Below are 9,486 nucleotides of genomic sequence, written 5' to 3'. Positions count from 1 at the left end.
GAAAGACATGTGATTCAGTAGGCCATCTTTTTCTGATGGGCAGAAAGGCCTGTGGTTCTCTGGGCTCTCTTTCTCCAACAGGGAGAAAGGCCTATGGTTCTGCATGCCATTATTCTCCAAGGGCACAAAAGCCTATAGTTCTGTGGGTTATCTTTCTCTATCAGGCAGAAAGACCTATGGTTCAGTGGGCCATCTTTTCTGATGGCCAGAATGGCTTCTCATTCTGTGAGCTACCTTTCTCTGACAGACAGCCTGTGGCTCTGTGGTCCATTCTTCTCTAAAAGGGAGAAAGGCCTGTGGTTCTGTGGGTTGTCCTTCTCTGGAAGGGAGAATGGCCTATGGTTATCCAGGCCATCTTCTCTGACAGACAGAAAGACCTGTGGTTCTGTGGGCCATTATTCTCCGACAGGTTTAAAGGCATGTAGTTCTGCACTCCACCTTTCTCCAACGCTCAGAAAGGTCTATGATTCTGTGGACCATCTTTCTTTGACAGGAAGAAAGGCCTAAAGTTCTGTGCGCCATCTTTATCAAACAGCTTTAAAAACCTGTGGTTCTGTACGCTGTCTTTCTCTGACAGGCAGAAAGGCCTGTGCTTCTGTGGGCCATCTTTTTCTGACAGACTTAAAGGCCTGTAGTTTTGCACACCATTTTTCTCCAATGTGCAGAAAGGCCTATGATTCTGTTCGTCATCTTTCTCCAACGTGAAGAAAGGCCTATGGTTCTGTGGGCCATCTTTATCTGACAGGAAGAAAGGCCTAAGGTTTTCTGTGCCATCTTTCTCAAACAGGCTTAAAGACCTATGGCTCTGTATGCTGTCTTTTTCCGATGGGCAGAAAGGCCTATGGTTCTCCAGGCCATCTTCTCTGATACACAGAAAGGCCTGTGGTTTTGAAGGCCATCTTTCTCCCATGTGCAGAAAGACCTATGATTCTGTTTGTCATCTTTCTCCAACAGGCAGAAAGGCCTTGGGTTCTGTGGCTATCTTTCTCTGACAGGCTTAAAGACCTGTTTTTTTGCATGCCATCTTTCCCTGATGGGCAGAAAGGCCTGTGATTCTGCTGGCCATCTGTGATGGGCAGAAAATCCTATGTTTTGCATGCCAACTTTCTCCAACCAGCTTAAAGGCCTGTGGTTCTGCATGCTATCTATCTCCAATGGGAAGAAGATTCTGTGGTTCTGCGGTCATCTTTCTCCGACATGAACAAAGGCCTATAATTCTCCAGGCCACCTTTTCTGACACGCAAAAAGGCTTGTGGTTGGGTGGGCCATCTTTCTCCAACAAGAAGAAAGGCCTGTGGTCTTGCGGGACATCTTTTTTCTGATGGGCAGAAAGGCCTATGGTTCTGTGGACCATCTCTATCTGAAAGGGAGAAAGGCCTTTGGCTCTGCAGGCCATCTTTCTCCAATGGGCAGAAAGGCCTGTCATTCTGTGGGCTATCTTTCTCTAACAGGTTTAAGGCCTGTGGTTCTGCATGCCATCTTTCTGCGATGGACAGAAAGGCCTATGGTTCTCCAGGCCATCTTCTCTGACAGGCAGAAATGTCTGTGGTTGGGTTGGCCATCTTTTTCTGAGGAGGCAAAAGGCCTGTGTTTCTGCGAGACATCTTTTTCCAACAGGCTTAAAGGCCTGTGGTTTTGCTCGCCATTTTTCTCCAGTGGGCAGAAAGGCCTATGATTCTGTTTGTCATCTTTCTCTGACAAGCAGAAAGTCCTATGGTTCTGTACGCCATCTTTCTCCAATGGGAAGAAAGGCTTGTGGTTCTCTGGGCCTTCTTTCTCCAACAAGCTTAAAGGCCTATGGTTCTGTAGGGCATTCTTTTCAGACATGCAGAAAATACTATGTTTCTACATGCTATCTTTTTGCAAGAGGCTTAAAGGCCCGTGATTCTACACGCCATTTTCTCCAATGGGAAGAAAGGCCCATGGTTCTGTGGGCCATAATTCTCTGACAGGAAGAAAGGCCCAAAGTTCTGTGAGCCATCTTTCTCCAATAGGCAGAAAGCTTGTAGTTCTGTGGGCCATATTTTTCTGACAGGCAGAAAGGCCTATAGTTCTGTGGGCCATCTTTCTCTGAAAGGGAGAAAGGCCTATGGTTCTGCAGGCCATCTTTCTACAAGGGGCAGAAAGGCCTATGATTCTGTGGGGCCATCTTTCTCCAAGAGGCTTAAAGACCCGTGATTCTGCATGCCATCTTTCTCCAATGGGAACAATGGCCTATTCTTCTGTGGGCCATCTTTCTCTGACAGGAAGAAAGACCTAAGGTACTGTGTGCCAACTTTCTCCAACAGGCAGAAAGGCCTGTGGTTCTGTGGGCCATCTTTCTATGCCAGGCAGAAAGGCCTAAGGTTCTGTGCTCCATCTTTCTCCAACTGGCAGAAAAGCCTATGGTTCTGCGGGCCATCTTTCCCCAATAAGCAGAAAGGCCTGTGGTTCCGTGGGCCATCTTTCTCCAATAGAGTTAAAGGTCTGTGGTTTTGCAAACCATCTTTGTCCAGTGGGCAGAAAGGCCTCTGATTCTGTGCGTCATCTTTCTCCAGTGGGCAGAAAGGCCTGTGCTTCTGCACACCATCTTTCTCCAAAGGGACAAAAGGCCTGTGGGAAGTCTTTCTCTGCCAGGCAGGAAGGCCTATGGTTCTACAGGCCATCATTGTCTGACAGGCAGAAAGACCTGTGGTTCTGTGGACATCTCTTTACAGCAGGCTTAAAAGCCTGTGGTTTTGCATGCCATTTTTCTCCAATAGGCAAAAAGGCCTATGATTCTGTTCGTCGTCTTTCTCTGATGGGCAGAGAGTCCTATGGTTCTGCACGCCATCTTTCTCCAACGGGAAGAAAGACCCATGGTTCTGTGGGCCATCTTTCTCTGACAGGAAGAAATGCCTAAGGTTCTATGTGCCATCTTTCTCCAATAGGCAGAAAGGCCTGTAGTTCGGTAGGCCATCTTTTTCTAAGGGGCAGAAAGGCCTATGGTTCTATGGGCCAGCTTTCTCTGATGGGGAGAAAGGCCTGTGGTTCTGTGGGCCATCTTTCTTCAATAGGCTTAAAAGCCTATTTTTTTGCATGCCATTTTTCTCCAATGGGCAGAAAGGCCTATGATTCTGTTCGTCGTCTTTCTCTGATGGACAGAAAGTCCTATGATTCCTCACTCCATCTTTCTCCAACGGGCAGAAAGGCTTGTGGTTCTGTGGGCCATCCTTGTCTGACATGCAGAAAGACCTATTGTTCTACATGCCATCTTTCTCCAACAGGATTAAAGGCCCATGATTCTGCACACCATCTTTCTCCATCGGGAAGAAAGGCCCATGGTTCTATGGGCCATCTTTTTCAGACAGGAAGAAATGCCTAAGGTTCTGTGCGCCATCTTTCTCCAACAGGCAGAAAGGCCTGTGGTTCAGTGGACCATCTTTTTCTGATGGGCAGAAAGGTCTATGGTTCTATGGGCTACCACCTTTCTCTGACTGGGAGAAAGGTCTATGGTTCTGTGGACTATCTTTCTGCAATAGGCAGAAAGGTGTATGGTTCTGAGGACCATCTTTCTGCAATAGGCAGAAAGGCATATGGTTCTGCATGCCATTATTCTCCAATGGCAGAAAGGCATATGGTTCTGCATGCCATATTTTTCCAACAGGCAGAAAGGCCTGGGGTTCTGTGGCTATCTTTCTCTAACAGGGTTAAAGTCTGTGGTTCTACATGCCATCTTTCTCTGAGGGGAAGAAAGGCCTAAGGTACTCTGACAAGCTTAAAGGCCTGTAATTTTGTATGCCATTTTTCTCCAATGCACAGAAAGGCCTTTGATTCTGTTCATCATCTTTTTTTAACAAGCAGAAAAGCCTGTGGTTCTGTGGGCCATCTTTCTTCAATAGGATTAAAGGCCTGTGGTTGTACATGCCATCTTTCTCCGACAGGAAGAAAAGCCTATGATTCTGTGTGCCATCTTTCTACAACAAGGAAAAAGACTTGTTCTTTTTCATGCCATCTTTCTCTGATGGGCAGAAAGGCCTGGGGTTCTGCGGGCCATCTTTCTCCGACAGGAGTAAAGGACTGTGGTTTTGCATGCCATCTTTCTCCAACAGGAAGAAAAGCCTATGGTTCTGTGCACCATCTTTTTACAACAAGGAGAAAGACCTGTTGTTTTGCATCCCATCTTTCTCTGATGGGCAGAAAGGCCTGGGATTCTGTGGGCCAACTTTCTTCAATAAGGTTAAAAGACCTGTGGTTCTGTCAGCCATCTTTCTCCAACAGGTAGAAAGAACTTTGGTTCTATGGCCATCTTTCTCCAATAGGCTTAAAGCCTTGTGGTTCTGGATGCCATCTTTCTCCAACAGGCAGTAACCTATAGTTCTGCATACCAACTTTCTCTAATGGGCAGAAAGGACTGTGGTTCTGTGGGCCAAATTTCTGCAACAGGCTTACAGTCCTATGGTTCTACACACCATCTTTCTCTAAGGGGAAGAAAGGCCTATGGTTCTGCAGGCCATCTTTCTCCAACAAAGGCCTGTGGTTTTGTGGGCCATCTTTCTCTGACAGACAGTAAGGTGTGTAGTTCTGTGAGCCATCTTTCTCCAAGGGGCAGAAAGGCCTGTGGTTCTGTAAACCATCTTTCTTTGACAGGATTAAAGGCCTGTGGTTTTGCATGCCCTCTTTCTCTGACAGGAAAAAGGCCTATGGTTCTGTGTGCCATCTTTCTACAATAAGGAGAAAGACCTATTGTTTTGCTTGCCATCTTTCCCTGATGGGCAGAAAGATCTGTGGTTCTGCCGGCCATCTTTAGACAACGGTGAATGTCCTATGGTTCTGCACACCAACTTTCTCCAATAGGCTTAAAGGTCTGTGGTTCTGCACACCATCCTTTTTTCCAACGGGACGAAAGGTCTATGGTTTTGTGTGCCATCTTTCTACAACAAGGAGGAAGACCTATTGTTTTGCCTGCCATCTTTTCCCGATGGGCAGAAAGGCCTGCGGTTCTGCTGGCCATCTTTCTCCAATGGGAAGAATGTCCTATGGTTCTGCACCCCAACTTTCTCTAACAGGCTTACAGACCTGTGGTTCTTCACACCACTTTTCTCCAACAGGAAGAAAGGCCTGTGGTTCTGCGGGCCATCTTTCTCCAATGGACAGAAAGGTCTATGGTTCTGAGGCCATCTTTCTCCAACAAAGACCTGTGGTTTTGTGGGCCATCTTTCTCTGACAGACAGTAAGGCCTATAGCTCTGAACCATCTTTCTCCAAGGGGCAGAAAGCGTGTGGTTCTGTGAACCATCTTTCTTTGATAGGATTAAAGGCCTGTGGTTTTGCATGCCATCTTTCTCTGATAGGAAGAAAGGCCTATGGTTCTGTGCATCATCTTTCTACAATAAGGAGAAAGACCTAGTGTTTTGCATCCCATCTTTCCCCGATGGGCAGAAAGGGCTGTGGTTCTGCCGGCCATCTTTCTCCAACGGGCAGAATGTCTTATGGTTCTGCACACCAACTTTCTCCAACAGGCTTAAAGATCTGGGGTTCTGCACACCATCTTTCCCCAACGGGAAGAAAGGCTATGGTTTTCTGTGCCATCTTTCTATAACAAGGAGAAATACCTGTTGTTTTGCCTGCCATCTTTCCCTAATGGGCAGAAAGGTCTGTTGTTCTGTCGGCCATCTTTCTCCAACGGGAAGAAAGGCCCATGGTTCTGTGGGCCATCTTTCTCCAACGGGAAGAAATGCCTATGATTCTGTGTGCCATCTTACTCCAACAGGCTTAAAGAGCTGTGGTTCTGCACACCATTTTTTTCCAACAGGAAGAAAGGCCTATGGTTTTGCAAGCCATCTTTCTCCAATGGACAGAAAGGCCTATGGTTCTGCCAAGAGGCATAACAGGTTGTTGTTCTGCAGACCATCTTTCTCTAACAGACTTAAAGGCCTGTGGTTTTGCATGCCATTTTTCTCCAACAGGAAGAAAGATCTGTGGTTCTGCAGGCCATCTTTTTCTGATGGGTAGAAAGGCCTGTGATTCTACAGGCCATCTTTCTCCAACTGGCAGAAAGGCCTCTTGTTCTACGTGCCAACTTTTTCCAACAGGCAAAAAGGCCTGTGATTCTCTGAGCCATCTTTTTCTGATGGACACAAAAGCCTATGGTTCTGCGAGCCACCTTTCTCTGACAGGGAGAAAGGCCTGTGGTTCTGTTGGCCATCTTTCTCCAACGGACAGAAAGACCTATGGTTCTGTCAGCCATCTTTCTCCAACGGGCAGAAAGGCCTGTGGTTCTGTGGGCCATCTTATTCCAACAGGCACAAAAGCCTGAGGTTCTGCATGCCATCTTTCTCCAACAGCCTTAAAAGTCTGTGGTTCTGCATACCATCTTTCTCCAACAGGCACAAAGGCCTGAGGTTCTGCAGCCATCTTTCTCCAACGGGCAGAATGTCCTATGGTTCTGCACACCAACTTTCTCCAACAGGCTTAAAGGTCTGTGGTTCTGCATGCCATCTTTCTCCAACGGGAAGAAAGATCTATGGTTCTGTGTGCCATCTTTCTACAACAAGGAGAAAGACCTGTTGTTTTGCTTGCTATGTTTCCCCAATGGGCAGAACGGTCTCTAGTTCTGCCGGCCATCTTACTCCAACAGCCTGAATGTCCTATGGTTCTATATGCCCTCTTTCTCCAACGGGCAGAATGTTCTATGGTTCTGCACACCAACTTTCTCCAACAGGCTTAAAGGTCTGTGGTTCTGCATGCCATCTTTCTCCAACGGGAAGAAAGATCTATGGTTCTGCATGCCATCTTTCTCCAACAAGGAGAAAGACCTGTTGTTTTGCTTGCCATGTTTCCCCGATGGGTAGAACGGTCTGTGGTTCTGCAGCTCATCTTACTCCAACAGCCTGAATGTCCTATGGTTCTGCATGCCATCTTTCTCCAACAGGAAGAAAGGCCTATGGTTCTGCAACAGGCATAACGGCCTATAGTTCTGCAGACCATCTTTCTCTAACAGGTTTAAAGGCCTGTGGTTTCTCCAACAGGAAGAAAGATCTGTGGATCTGCAGGCCATCTTTTTCTGATAAGTAGAAAAACCTATGGTTCTGTCAGCCATCTTTCTCCAACGGACAAAAAGACCTATGGTTCTGTCAGCCATCTTTCTTCAACGGGCAGAAAGGCCTGAGGGTCTGCTGGCCATCTTTTTCCAATGGGCAGAATGTCCTATGGTTCTGCACACCAACTTTCTCCAAATGCTTAAAGGTCTGTGGTTCTGTACACCATCTTTCTCCAACGGGAAGAAAGGCCTATGGTTCTGTGTGCCATCTTTTTACAACAAGGAGAAAAACCTGTTATTTTGCTTGCCATGTTTCCCCAATGGGCAGAAAGGTCTGTGGCTCTGCCGGCCATCTTTCTCCAACGGGCAGAATGTCCTATGGTTCTACACACCAACTTTCTCCAACAGGCTTAAAGGTCTGTGGTTCTAGATGCCATCTTTCTCCAACAGGAAGGAAGGCCTGCAGTTTTCCAGGCCATCTTCTCTGACAGGCAGAAAGCCCTGTGGTTTTGTGGGCCATCTTTTTCCAATGAGCAGAAAGGCTTATGATTCTGTTCGTCATCTTTCTCTGACAGGCAGAAAGTTTTATGGTTCTGCAAGCCATCTTTCTCCATTGGGCAGAAAGGTCTGTGGTTCTGCACACCATCTTTCTCCAACAGGCAGAAAGGCCTATGGTTCTGCAGACCCTCTTTCCTGATGAGCAGAAAGGCCTCTGGCTCTGCAAGCTATCTTTCTCCAATGGGCAAAAAAGCCTGTGGTTCTGTGGGCCATGTTTTTCTGACAGACAGAAAGGCTTGTGGTTCTGTGAGCCATCTTTTTCCAATAGGTAGAAAGGCCTGTGGTTCTGTTGACCATCTTTCTCCAATGGGGCAGAAAGACCTGTGGTTCTATGGGCCATCTTTCTCTGACAGGAAGAAAGACCTAAGGTTCTGCATGCCATCTTTCTCCAACAGACAGAGAAAGGCCTGTGGTTCTGCAGGCCATCTTTCTCCAACAGGTAGAAAGGCCGGAAGTTCTGCAGGCCATCTTTCTTTAAGGAGCAGAAAGATTTATGGTTCTGAGAACCATCTTTCTCTGATAGGCAAAAAGGCCTGTATTTCTGTGGGTTATCTTTCCTCAATAGGCTTAAAGACCTGTAGTTTTGCAGGCCATCTTTCTCCCATGGGTAGAAAAGCCTGTGGTTTTGCATGCCATCTTTCTCCAACAGGGAGAAAACATGTGGTTCTGTGAACCATCTTTCTCCAATGGGCAGAAAATAGGAACATCTTTCTTTTTCAGATAGATGCAATAAGGTGAATGCATATCAGTTCAAATGAGTCATTCTTTTCTTTAAGTACCTGTGATTTCATTGGTTTGGGTTTTTCTTCTATGAATGAAAATATTTATAATATAATCTTAATTTAAGAAATTATGAAATGTGGCAGACTTGCCTTGTTTTTTGGGTACTTACTGAGAAAGCCCATCATGACAATGGAATATGAAGTTGCGATCACACTTCAGTTGTGATTATTGATGTATAGGGGCAAAAGGCCCAAAAAACAGAGACAAATAGCTAAAAGAAGGTAGAGATACAAAGACATATTTTGAAATGAGGATAGGGTGGTTGAGAAAGGCAGATAGCATAAAGAAGAGGGTGTGGAGGGGGAAAAGAACAGAGAGTGACTCATATAACCATAGATTGGAGAGCATTTGGAATCATGGACAGAGATGGAAATGGTGCAGAGTGCTCAGGGACAGGAATTTGAGGTCTGATTTTTATAGGATTGAGAGGAATAGACTAACTCTTACTTGGGACACTTTTAGGTTGGTCCATTTATTTATCTAAAGCATCTCAAAGGTGCCACTGACTTTTTGTTTGTTTTGCTTTATTTAAAGTTAACATATTTAGGGACAACCAGGTGGCACAGTGGACCAAACACTGATCCTAGAGTCAGGAGGACCTGAGTTTAAATCCAGCCTCAGACACTCAACACTTACTAGCTGTGTGACCTAGACAAGTCACTTAATTACAGTTGTTTTACCAAATCAATAAGTAAATGAATGAAGTTAACATATCTGGGTCATTTCAAAGTTATCAGTAACAGTTGATGTCCTATTGGACTTAGTGTGAATATCTATAACTCATCTGAGATTACATATCACAGGACCAAAAAGCTGTGACAACAAAGACTAGATGCTTTCTCTAATTTCACACATATTAACCAGAATGTGATTTTTGGTTAATATGACTCAATTAGTAAATTATGTCTTTTTGGTCCCAAACCCTTTGCCAACCTTATTACTGCCTATTGTTACTTTATGGTTGCTGTTGAGTCAGATTCTTCAAGGCAGAGATATTAGAGTGGTTTGCCATTTTCTTCTCCAGCTCATTTTATAGATGAAGAAACTGAGGCAAACAGCATTAAATGACTTGTCCAGGGTCCCACAGATAGTAAGTATCTGAGGCCAGATGTGAATTTAGATGAGCCTTCCTGACTCCAGGCCTGG

The sequence above is a fragment of the Sarcophilus harrisii genome, chromosome 3 (assembly GCF_902635505.1).
Source record: "Sarcophilus harrisii chromosome 3, mSarHar1.11, whole genome shotgun sequence".
In the NCBI taxonomy this organism is placed as follows: Eukaryota; Metazoa; Chordata; class Mammalia; order Dasyuromorphia; family Dasyuridae; genus Sarcophilus; species Sarcophilus harrisii.
Note: the sequence above shows the minus strand (reverse complement) of the source record.